At 42.0% G+C, this 13,652-nt stretch overlaps 1 protein-coding gene across 4 annotated transcripts in view; it reads left to right on the top strand.

The window, feature by feature from the left end:
- OTOF (otoferlin) overlaps positions 1-13,652 on the top strand; it is a 762,055-nt gene that overhangs the window by 211,507 nt on the left and 536,896 nt on the right. The window lies entirely within an intron of this gene.

Raw genomic sequence — 13,652 nt, 5'->3', positions numbered from 1 at the left:
TGAAGGGGGGATAGATGGCTAAGTGGGAGGCCGGTGAGGAGTAAGTTGCAGTAGTCCAGGCGAGAGGTAATGAGAGCGTGGACGAGAGTTCGGGTGGTGTGTTCAGAGAGGAAAGGGCGAATTTTGCTGATGTTAAAGAGGAAGAAGCGACAGGTCTTGGCTATCTGCTGGATATGCGCAGAGAAGGAAAGAGAGGAGTCAAAGATGACTCCGAGGTTGCGGGCAGATGAGACCAGTGCTCTCTAACCGCTAGGCCACTCCTATCATTATTTGGGTTTGGTGATTGCTTATACAGAGAGTACAATCTGGATATGAATGCATGGAAACAATTAGTAAATGTCACAGACTTCACTGAATCAATGTGAATGACAGAGGCAACCTTTACAGAGGAAAGTACACATGACAGTAGAGGTTGAAAAACTAAGTAGTCTGTATCATCTTAAGACCTTTATTACTGATGGTTGAAAAGTCTTCAAAAACATCAGATGGGCAATTCTATAAAAGGCATTAAAAATTAGGTGCCTATGATCTAGGTGCTAAGGTAGTATTCTATAACAGTCTAATGCACCTAATTCATTATAGAATCCTAGCATAATCAGCAATTAGGCATCTAAATTTAGGTATATATATATATATATATATATATATATATATAGATATATAGATATATAGATATATAGATATATAGATATATTAATAAAAGGCACCTTCAACATTCTGAAGCTGACTCCGTGGCTTCAAGCGAAGGGTTCGTTAGGATCGTTAGGTTCGTCACTCTGTCACCATCTCTGTCGGCCCCGCCCTTGCGCCTCTGATAGGTCCGCCGCCCTCGATGTCATCACGTTTTGACGTCGAGGGCAGCAGACCTATCAGAGGCACGAGGGTGGGGCCAACAGAGATGGTGACAGAGCGACGAACATGAAGAAAAAAAAACCCTTCACTTCAGCCACGGAGTCAGCTTCACCACGTTGCAGGTGGGTGGCTGGAGGTGAGGGAAAGAGAGGGGGCAACTACCCTGGAACAGGGAGGGAGGGAGAGAGGAGGGCAACGACGCTGGAACTAACTTGGAAGGGGGCCAGACGGACACAGAAACTGGGATGGATGGAGGGAGGGGGGACCCAGAAACTGGGAGGAAGGGGGAGAGGGGGGGAAACGACCCTGGAACAGGGTGGGTGGATGGGAGGGAGGGACATCGGACACTGGAACTTGGAGGGGGGGCCAAACCCTGGAACTTGGAGGGGGGCCAGGTGGACCCAGAAACTGGGATGGAGGGAGGGAGAGGAGACCATGAAACTGGGGGAGAGGGGACCATGAAACTGGGAGGGGGGGGGAAATGACCCTGGAACTGGGTGGGTGGGAGGGAGGGAGAGCGGACACTGGACCTTGCAGGGGGGGCGGACCCTGAAACTGGGAGCGAGGGGGCCCCTGGCACACACTCTCATTCTCACACACACACACAGACTCTCGCACACAGTCTCACTCTCTCTGTCACACACACTCACGCATTCACTCTCGCTCTGTCACACACACTCACACATTTACTCTTTCTGTATCACACACTCACTCTCACACACACTCTGTAAAACACACACACTGTGAGGAAAACCTTGCTAGCGCCCATTTCATTTCTGTCAGAAACGGGCCTTTTTTCCTAGTATATATATAAATGGAAGAACTATTATGAACTACCTAAGTCAAAACAATTTTAACTACTATATCTTAGTTCAATACAATATTCCATACAAACCGGTAACTAATAGTCACCGCTACCTTTTTTACAAAAGACTTTAATTTATAAATGTGTTATAAATGTGCTCACTTCTGGTTACACTTCTGCGGGAATTCAATGACAACTTCTTCCATCCCCACGGGAATCCTATGGCAACTTCTTCCATCCCCACAGAACTCCTGTGGCAACTTCTTCCATATCCACAGGAATGCCGCAGGTTTCACAGGATTCCCGCAATCCCCATTCCACTGCAGTTCTCTATATTACACTACTCTGATGAAAGGCAGACACCAATATCTTGTCTAATGGGTACTTTTCTCTAATGGCAGACAGAAGATTCCTATCACTTAATAACAGCCAATTATAAAGCTCTGTTCATGTGTTCCATTGAATAAAGGGCCAAACCTTGGCCTATGTATTCTCAGGTTCAGAGGGTCAGGATGATAAAATTAAAAGCTAGTTCTTGCATCTTCTGGAGTGTCAGAGGTGATACTAATCGTCTCCAGAGTAACAGCGAAGGCATTAATATCTTGTTCAGTGCCATCTGCTTTATCTGGGATTGTATATGATTTGGAAACTGCTGCTTCCGAAGAGTCATGGTCATAAGTAAGGTTATTCAGAAGCATTGCTTCAGAGGAAGTGAACATACTGTTAGCATAGTATGCATAGTTAGCATAGTGTCTTTTTCATTTGTAAAGCATCATTTGTCTACAAGTAAAGGAAGCAAGAAAGAACATAAGGTAGATGTTTGGAAAAGCAGCAGTAATATAGGGGTCATTGTGACCAAGTCTTCAAAGAGCAACGGCACAAAAATCAATAAAACGTTACTCTCGTCCCCTAAAAAAAAATGTTCTCCTTCCTGTTGTTCTTACTATTCCTGTGAGAATGGAAGTTCAAAATGGAAAATTCCTAGTGCTGGATCATCCAACAGAAAATATCCCAGAGAACAGATAGCAGCTGAAATATAGGACAGAAGGCAAGGGATGACAGTGATGTATGGTGAAGCTGCAAGATGGCCTAGAAGTTACCTGGAAAAAAATGTAAACAATTCTCCTCTGGTTAAGATCAGTGGAAGCTCATAAGAAGATGAGGTGTAGAAGACAATCCTCTTTCTAACAGTGGCTGTGCAGGAAGCCAGAGGTGTCTGTAAAACTTTACAGCTTGCAGATAGAGAAGTAATTTTGAGGCACTGCTTAAAAGGGTTGAGAATTTTGTTTACTCAAAACACATAACATATGTTTACTCTCCCCCCCCCCCCCAGTACCACTTTCACTTCTGGATCCAAGGATGGTGTGGGTTATGGGAAGGCACTGTTCTCACCTTTTGGGCTCATATAGGATGAGGGAGAGGACTCTGTCCACGCCTAGGCCCTATTGTTCTGGACACTCTCGACTTCAGCAAACATACCAAAAGCACTCAAGCAAAAATAATTCCACAGACTGGTTCAGGCTTTGCCTGAATAAAAAGTGAAGGGTTGGATATTGAAAAGCAAATTTCTGCATAATGATTGCCATTATCTAGATACCTGTGCTGACTAGAACTATCTGTGGATATTTTGTATTGCAATTTTGAGTGTACATTAATAAGAAATCATGGAAAATATAATAATAAATTTACATAACCTGCAATTACACAAAGCAATAAAGAATAATAAAGTAGCCCATATCTAGGGGAGAAGACCAGAAACAGTTCAGAAAAACTAGGACAACTTCAGTTACATTTTCCTTGTAAATGTTTTATTTCTTACCAAGGGAACAGATGTATTTTTTATGAACCTACACAATTATAATTTTTTCTTAAGGGAAAAGGAGTTTCTAGGTCAGTTCTGACTATTCCTTAGTTACTAGTGGGCCCTTTTACTAAGCCGCTTAGGCACCTATGCGCACCCAACATGCGTCAATTTTGAGTTACCGCCCGGCTACTGCGTGGCCATTGTGGTAATTTCATTTTTGACTCGCGTCCGCTAGGCGCACCAGAAAATATTTTTATTTTCTGGCACGTGGGCAGTAACCGGGCAGTAACCATCATTCTACGCACATAGACCATTACCGCCCGGTTACCGTGTGAGACCTTACCACTAGGTCAATGGCTGATGGTAAGGTCTCAGACCCAAAATGTATGCGCTTCAATTTTCATTTTGCTGCACGTCCATTTTCGGCAAAAATGTTAAAAAGGAATTTTTTACAGGTGCGCTGAAAAATGATTCTATGCGCACCCAAAACACGCGTCTACACTACCGCAGGCCATTTTTCAGTGTGCCTTTGTAAAAGTGCCCCAGGTCCTGTTAATGTATTAATAGTAAGTTAATTACTCTTATTTTTCCTTTAATGTTCCAGATTCCCTTGGATATTAACTCATGGTCCTCTTCCTGCTTGTGGACTGTAGTGGGTGCCTTTTTTTTTTTCTTTTTCACAAACATTTTGTTTTTATATTATTATTATTATTGCTGGATTTCCTTCAAAGTGTTTTGTCTTTGAATTGTATTGTTTTAAATGCAAATGAAAAAAAGAAAGAAGAAAAACCAGGATAACAAAAATAAAGAAGAAAAAACAGAATACATTATTTGTATCATTAATATTGAGAGATTAATTCTATACATCTATTCATATCCTTTGCATTTAAGCGCCTGACATGCTCTATGGCTGGTGTAAGCAGTCATACCTAAATGCCACATGCATATTTATATTATCTATTATGCTAGTATCCTATAAAGAAAACTACCGTATTTTTCGGACTATAAGACGCACCGGACCATAAGACGCACCTAGGTTTTAGAGGAGGGAAATAGGAAAAAAAAATTTTCCTCTTTCCCTCCTCTAAAACCTAGGTGCTCCGGTGCGTCTTGTCCGGGTTTTGGACCTCCGTCCCGTACTTACAGGATTCCATGTTCCCTGGTGGTCTAGTGACGGTGACGTCGGGGCAGGAAAGAGCCCCCTCTTTCCTGCCCATCGCGCTGCTCTCCGTGCTTCTCAATGCTTTCTGACGGTCTCGGCAAGATTCAAAATGGCCGCCGAGAATCTCGGCGGCCATTTTGAAGAGGGGGCTCTTTCCTGCCCCGACGTCACTAGACCACCAGGGAACATGGAATCCTGTAAGTACGGAACGGAGGTCCAAAAACGCTACCTTCGGACTATAAGACGCACCCCCCATTTTCCTCCCAAATTTTGGGGGAAAAAAGTGCGTCTTATAGTCCGAAAAATACGGTAGATTCCCACCATGTACCTGGTTATAGAATTACCCTCTATCTGAATAGTTCCAGAGTGGTATGAGGTAGAGTGAGGGTGACGGAAGGAGCTGTCTGAGTGATATTCAACTCATTAGCCAGAAAACATTCTGGTAGAGTTAGGTCTGAAGAATTGCTATCTTAACTTTATCCAGATAGTGATTTGAATATTCAACACTGTTCGGTATTCGGATAGCAGAACCGAATACATTACAGTCTGGGTTATCCAACATAAACAGAACCTACCTATTGTTGGATATGTGATAATACGGAAAACACTGCATAAACTCCTCAAACAATGCATAAACAGAGACATAGAGTTCCTGATTTTCAAAACTTGTTCTAAAACAAAGATTTTTAATAGAAATAACTATGATGATGTCACTGGGGGTTCTGTCGGATATGCCAGATGGTCAAATAATCGAAGGTCAGATAATCAAGACTGTACTGTATCTATGTTTGATTTAACTGCACCGGTGTTTAAAAAAAAACGTGGCAGATTAATACTGACCTGAGAGTCTTTTCTGGTAGATTAAAATAAAAAAAAAACAAAGAACATATTCACTAGAATAATGATATGTCCAGGAATGACATTTGCCAGCTGCTTGTTCTGAAGCTTTGATCTATGTTAGTCTCTCATGAAAATCTGTGATTTTCCCCTCTAGCTGACACAGTGTGCACCTCTGTTCAGGCTTCTGTGAATAAGTGCTCTTCATACATAAATTCTTTATTAACGCTGTGGGAGAAATAGTCTAGAAGCAAGAAGGATTTGTAATGGGAGAAAACACTTGGAACAGACTGTGGCCTTGAAGAAGGGGGGGAGGGGCAATGGAATGGGACTTGATATATCACCTTTCTGTGTTTTTTTGCAACTACATTCAAAACAGTTTACATAGTATATACAGGTACTTATTTGTACCTGGTGCCATGGAGGGTTAAGTGGCTTGCCCAGACTCACAAGAAGCTGCAGTGGGAAACAAACCCAGTTCCCCAGGATCGAAGTCTGCTGCACTAACCACTAGGCTACTCCTCCATGAATCTAGAGGAGCCATTAATGTCTTGTTTTAAAATAATATTCTGATTCACTGTAAATTAGAAAGAACCCACCGAAGGTGGAGGAATCAAAAACACTAGAAATGTCACAGGCCAAAACACAGGAGTAGGGTGTAGGATGACACTTCCAACAGACAACTAAGGAGTCATACAGTTCAAATTGTAAAAAAAGTTTATTAAATAGAGGATACTTCTAAGATTCAACAGGGTGCCATGTTTCGGCGCTGTCGCCTATGTCAGAAGTCTGGATAGTGTAACCTCTAAAGTAACTAGGCAACAACATAGAGCCGAAGAGTAGAAATATAAGAGGCCCCTGGTCAAGGGTTCCCTTCTATGATTGAAGTCAAATGACATACAGTAAACTCTCTTGTCTCTTGGAAGTATCATCTTACACCCTATTTCTCACTGTAAATTTGAACAGTTGAAGAACCAGGCTAGGTATTTAAATCTGCAGCTTTTGAACTTTCCAAAGGTTTCTAGCATGTTACCCTTGGATAGACTTAAGAAATATGTGTCCAAGGAGTTGAAGATTCCAACCTTGGCAACGCCCCTAATGAATAAAATCAATTATATTTCTGTCAGGAGATAATGTTCTATAAAGATGGTTGGTAGTTTGGACATAACAGTTTTGATGGAAACTTCTGCTGTTGAAAGTTATGAAAGAGCAATTTTGCTAGTGAGCTTAGTATTTAAGATCTAAATATGTTTCTGTAACTGTACTTTAGGAATTCAAATGTTTCCTTTTTGAGGCAAAGAGTCTGGGTATATATTCTGATGTGGTTCATGTCATACAAGAGAGACATAAATTGTTTCTTGTTACAACTGATTTGGTTCTTATTTTTTTACTGTCGATATCTATAAAAATGTATAAAGGTGTTATAGTTATAAAGGGCTCTGTTCTGGCTTGGTTTTCTTCTTATCTCTCTTATTGCTAGTGACTTAGCTATGACTGAATAGACCCTAAGCAGAAAAATTGAGATGAGCCCCCTTTAACAGCATCGTTCCCAGTGCGGTCCACCCCAGGTGCAGGCAGTAAGGGAGTGCACGGAGCAGTCATGTTGGCTCTGCTCCTCTGCCCCTCTGACATCAACTTCCTGTTATAGGGCAGGGAACCGGCAGAGCTGACAACCACACGACTGCTTAGTGTACCCTTCTATTGCTTAGAGGGAGGAAAGGCAGAGGGTGATATGCCTGGAGGAGGGGGTGCTCCGCCCCGGGTGGCAACCAAGCTAGGTGTGCTACTGGTTTCCAGGGTAGTGGGGACAGGGGTAGGGGGGGGAACATTTCCCAAAGCTGACATTACAATTAGAAAAAATTACTTTTTTCCTATATTATCTGAACATTGCTTTGGTCCTAGTGTCTCTCTTCTGCTTTTCTCAACTCTTCCCAGTTTCCTGTCCTTTTGACATTTCTTCTCTATGCACCATCCATGTTTCCTGTTTGTCCCTATTCATCCTGTCCAGTGTCTCCCCTTTGTTTCTGTGTCCTTATCGTTCCCCCATGTTCAGCATCTCTTCTATGTGTCACTATCTTACTCTGTCCATCATCCCCCTCTGCATCCCTATCTCTCCCTTTGTGACCAGTATTGCCCCTCTGCATCCATGTCCCTATATTTCATCCACTGCCAGCATCTCCTCTGTGTCTTTGTCCCTCCAGATGTCCAGATTCTCTTCTCTCACTTCCCTTCCTCCTGCACCCCTACCTTTGACCCCCTATCCTCCTTGGTCTAGTATTTCTCTCTTCCTCCCTCTGTTGGTCCAGCATCTTACTCACTCTCTCTTCCGTCTGCTCTCCCTCCCCCAGTCCAGCATCTGCCCCCTCTCTCCCTCTCCTTTTGGTCCAGGTTTCTCTCTCTCTCTGTCTTCCCTTTCTTTCCTCCCCTCCTCCAAGGTCTAGTATATCTCCCTCTTTCTTCTCCTTTGCTTTGCCCAGGTCTCTCTCTTCAATATCTCTCCCCCCCCCCAACCTGCGCCTGGGTCTACCATCTGTCTAGTTCAGAGGTTTTCAATCCAGTCCTCGGGGCACACCCAGACAGTTGGGGTTTCCTTTGTTTATGGTGGTCTAAAGTGGTAATCATGAGCATTAATTAATTAATTTATTTATTTATTAGGATTGAATTACCACCTTTTTGAAGGAATTCACTCAAGTTGATGTACAATAAGAATAAATCAAACATGAGCAATAGATAATTACAGCAAACATTCAAATAACAATACAAAGTATGGCCTAGTATACTAAGTAGCGTGATCAACATGACACTTCCAAGACACTGTGGAGGCGAGTAAGAGATAATCAAACTTTATTTAAAAAAAACAGTGTAAAAAACTCAAAGACTCGACATAGAGCTGTGTTTCAGCGAAAAACGCCTGCTTTAGGAGTCTGTTTGTTCTGTAAGCCAATGGATGGGTCAGCTTAAGTGAGTAAGCCAAATCAAGCCTTTAAAAAGACTAGTGATTAGTGAACGCACCAAGCATAGGCTTTAAAGTGACAATAGAGACTGTGAGAAGAGTCAATCTCAGTAGTGCTCAACAAAAAACACACACTTATAAAATTTAAAAAAAAAAAACACAGAAAATGTACAAAATAGAGCCTCTAGCTGCCTAAGACTAAAGACTGATCAAAAAAAGGCTGTAGGAGCTGCAGGGGCAGAAATGGCTGCCACAGACTGCGGAAGAGTCGGTTTTGGAAAGGTTAGCAGGTTGCGGAAGTACAATATATAACTAAGATTGTGAGCCCATTAGGGACAGTGCAAAGTGCCTGTAACAGAAATTGTAAACCACATAGTCGTCTCAGGAATCACTTGTGGTATATCAAGTGCTGAAAATAAGAAGTTGTACATAATTTAGCTCCCAGCGGGGAGTGGGAGTTTTGTTTGTATTTTACCTTTGTCTCTTAAATACTTTGCATTATTAGAAAGGCAGAAGTGTGTTGTTTAAGTAATCAGCCACAAAATAAACTACTTTGGTTTCTGATAATTATTTCTGGCTCACGCTGTTCTTCTGAAAGTGTGAGCCTGTTCTTGGAAATGTCAAATGTTAGAAGAGAGGTCCTGAGGTTAGGACTGCTAAGTGGGTTCAAAAATATCCATGTATTTTATCCTGCTATTTGTGAAGCTGGGAATCTGAAGAGAAACTACATGCATATAACTAAAAATTCAGTTACGACCTTTATTTATTTAAACATACCTATTGTCAAGCCTCTTAAGACTTGTTTAACTTTAAAGCCTCAATATCTTGAACTATAACCTTAGCACACTAGAGCACACCTGAAGTCTCTTTATTTTCTGAAGTTTCCTTTTATTGAATAAAACACAGATAATTTAATCACAGTCAGATGTTCAGAAGTGTGGCCCCAGGGCACAGAGACTCTGTAATTATGAGAGCTGTATCAGTGGTTGGAGGTAGAAATCTGAAGAAAGGCAGCTTTAATGCAGAGGTGGGAAATAGTTGAACAGATAGAAGTATCTCAGAGCTGGGTGACTGGAGAGTGCAATATCTCATTAAGAGGATATATTCAAGGTAAAAAAACAAGTTCGTTCCAGGGAGTTTTAGCAGGACAAGTGCTTGTCTGAAGCAAGATGGAGAAGAATGCCTCATGGCGAGGGGGAAGGGAGAGGCTAAGAATGGCTCACACAAGCCCAGGGAGGAGGGGGTAAATAGACCAATGGAGACAGAGCCTGCTATCGAGTAACAAGGGGTGGTCCTAGAGGGCAGCCTTCGATTGGAGGGAAAGGTCGTACCTGGCTGACCTCTCAGGACAGAGATAGTAAGAATGATCAGGAAATGGTAGCAGGTAGACAAAGAAGCCAAGCTTTGTTGAGAAAGAGACGAAGTCTAGGCAGCCGCACAACCAGTGGTAACAGTTCTTATACAGACAAGCAAGTGTGGCTGCATTGCCTGTGAACTACATTACGCACAATGCATTGCTCACGTATCTTTACAGTGAGAACTGCAACAATGAAAATCCTTAGAAGTGAGAATAACAGTAAAAGCATTAAACACATTTTAGGATCACAGTATAAACTAGTCCAAGGCTGTCAGAGGACAGAACACCTTTAACCCACCCATCCCCAGTTCTGGGTGGGGAACAATGAACAAACATAAAATTAAACTAAACCGTGGCTGCCTTGTAGCGTTATTTATTTTTAAAATGTATATATCACCTATAACCTAGGCAGTTTACAAAATAACATACATAATAAAACAAACCCAGAGGAAAGAAAGCAATCACATTCCACATACCACTAACAGTCACTTCTACTGCTTCCTCAATAGATTAAACACAGACTGCTCTTACATAAAGGCTTGCACAGTTATGTCATGGCAGATGTTTATATACTCATATGCAGGAAGAGAATCAGCACTTAACTTTATGAAGATGATCCCAATGGGGACCTGTTTCACCCTCGCTTAATCAGGGAATGTCTCTCAGTGCTTCTCTTTGCATTACATTTCATGCTTCAGATCATATCTCACTTATGTCCTACTCATGTCTCAGACTCAGAAACAGAATCAAGAAAAAAAGAAACAATGGGCCTGATATTCAAAGTGATTTAAATTGGCAGGACAGGTGGACAGTGCCACTGAATATCACCACAGACTACCCCTGCGCTATCTGGTTGGTGTCGGAGCAGTCAGTGAGCGGAGCTTGGGAGGAACTGCAACTTAACTATTTAACTGCCTAACTGGTGTAGGCAAGCAACTAAAGTTAGGACAGCATATATTTATGGGCTGACCAAGGTCTCCTACCCCTGTAGGCCTCCAGGGCCAACTTGTAAATACCCACTGGTCAAGTGGGGTCATATGATGTTGCAGTAGCCAATGTAAAATGGCTGCCATGACCTCTAGCGGAGGCCTCATCTATTATTTTGGACAAAACTGAAAATGTATCTTTTTGCAATGTATGTTTTGTGAATTTAGGAGGTTGATGTGTATAGTTATACATAAGTTATACTTTTTCTTTGTCTTTGGTTCCTCTATGATTGTTATGCTTGGGTCTTTTTGTTTCTCGCCTTTTTAAGGGATTTGGCAGGATACAAGCCTCTAATCTAGTCAAGTCTAGTCTAGAAATGAAGCTGCATAAACCTAAAAGCAGCATCAGGAAATTCGTTTTTACAGAAAGGAGTGTGGACACTTGGAATGCCCTTCTGAGGGAGGTGGGGGGCACAAAACCAGTGACAGTATTCAAAAAGGCATCAATTGGATAAACACAAAGGATCCCTGAGTAGCAAGAAGATAGAATCAAAGCAAAACATATGACTATCACACTTCAAAAAATGGTAGAGGGGTGTGGCCTGTATAGAGCAGAAGGTAAACCTACTAGAGAATCATAGATGAGGTAAACTGCACGTTCTGCTATGTGCGGCAGGTGCCACTCTAGCCACTTCACTGGCAGACTTGATGGGCCATGCTGGACAGTATCTGCAGTCTGTTACTATGTGTACACCCTGAAAAGCACACTCAGGTAACTTCTGTGATGGCATCATAGCTTCAACTAGATTTTAGCAGGGGTTTTTATTTTTTTAAATATATAGAGGTAGATATTCAGCCTGCAGTGGTGAGCGTTTTTTATACCTGCTGGTGAAGTTATTATTCTAGATTTTTAATGCCAGGCCATGTCCGGGCACCGGAATTGAATGTCCAGGCTTATGCAGCTGGCTATCTTTTATGCTGTTAAGAGTGATATTCAGTACTTAATTGCGTAAAGATAGGACCAACTTTATTGCAGTACAATTTATTTGCTGAACTTATTTATTTAGATTTTGCTCAAACCTTTTTCAGTAGTAGTTCAAGGTGAGTTACATTTAGGTACTCTGGCTATTTCTCCATCCCAGGAGGGCTCACAATCTAAGTTTGTACCTGAGGCAATGGAGGGTTAAGTGACTTGCCCAAGATCACAACAAGCAGCAGTGGGATTTGAACCGGTCACCTCCGGATTGCCGCTGGATTACAAGACCAGTGTGCTAACCGCTAGGCGACTCCTTAGGCTGAATGTCAGCATTTAACTGCATAAAGTACTGACTCTAACACCGGACCGCCCACAAAATAGCCAGCTTTCAGTTTAGCTGTCTGTGGTGATATTCAGCTGTCCTAACTGGTTAAGTGCAGCTGAAAATCAGTGGATGGCCCCAAACAACTGATTTAACCAGCCAGGACCTATTTCCTGCTAGTTGAATTGCTTTGAATATTGACCCCATGGGGTTTTGGGGTATACCCTTGTTATCCTAAGGATTGTCCAGTTAAGGAACAAAACATTACACTATCCCCCCTGTTTACTTAGCGGCACTAGTGGCTGCCGCACGGCAGTGCTGACACAGCCCATTCAAAATGAATGTGCTGTGTTAGCATTAGCGCACCGCAGCCACTAGCGCGGCTTAGTAAACGGGGGGATGTTTTAATACCACCTTTTTTTTGTCTACCTTATTTTGTCTGAAACGCCAGGTGTCTTTTTTTCATTTTAAAGGCATTTTCTTTTACCGTCTGTTACCGAGTCCCTTGATACATAGCAACCTGGTGCACACACAGATTTTGAACCGAGGTATAGGGAGAAGCAGCTAGAGTTATTAGCATTTGGGGAGTAATTCTACAACAGTTGCACCAAGAAGATGCGTAGTCGATGCATATTTTATAAAGGAGAGTTGGCAACTACTTTCCTTTATAGAATACTAGCATAACAGGTATATCTATGTCAGTAATTATTTATTAACCGCCTTTATGAAGAGATTGACCCAAGGTGACGTACAGCAGGTACAGTTTAACATAAAATGTACAATTGTGTTAACAGAAAATGACCAAATATAAAAATAAATACAATAAATGAAGTAAACTTGGAAATGGCAAATTGAAATCTAGTAATAGGACTACTATGAAACAGTATAAAATAATATACATATTTATTTATTTATGGCATTTATATCCCACAATATTCCCACCCAGAGGCAGGTTCAATGTGGCGTACAGTAGTCTATTAAGCAAACATTAATTCAAAATACAGTATTCAGAGTCGTGAAAGGGAAAGAGAAATAACAGAGGAGGGAAAGGGAGAGAGGAGAAGGTGACAGTTTTCACTAGGATAGCCGTGGTTCAGAAGGATGTGGCGCCAGGCGGGCACACGGCATATGCTCTACCAAATAGGAAGGTCTTGAGTCGCTTCTTGAAGGTTGTGTGATCAGGAGTGAATTTGACCACCTGAGGCAGCCCATTCCACTATTGTGCTGAGATAAGAGAAAGAAGAAGCATAGACAGTCTTATAATTAAGGCCACTAAAAGCTGGGTAGTGGAGATTGAGGTACAAACGAGCTGACTTGTGGGAGTTCCTGGGCGGCAGGTTAATAAGAGAGTCCATATAAGCAGGGGCTTCTCCATAGATGATTTTGTGCACCAATGCGCAGATCTTGAAAGCGATACGGTCCTTCACAGGAAGCCAGTGCAACCTCTCTCGCAGTGGTCTCGAACTTTCAAATCTCGATTTACCGAAGATGAGTCGGGCTGCGGTGTTCTGAGCAGTTTGCAATTTTTTTAGGAGCATACTTGTGCATCCCCCGTAGATACTGTACAGCACTGTAGAACAATCATATAGCAGAAATATGATAAATGTCAGTACAATACAAATAATACTATAATAGACAGCATAGAAGAATCTTCAAAT

This window comes from Microcaecilia unicolor, chromosome 3 (assembly GCF_901765095.1).
Source record: "Microcaecilia unicolor chromosome 3, aMicUni1.1, whole genome shotgun sequence".
NCBI lineage: Eukaryota > Metazoa > Chordata > Amphibia > Gymnophiona > Siphonopidae > Microcaecilia > Microcaecilia unicolor.
Note: the sequence above shows the minus strand (reverse complement) of the source record. Positions and strands in the feature narration are given on the sequence as shown.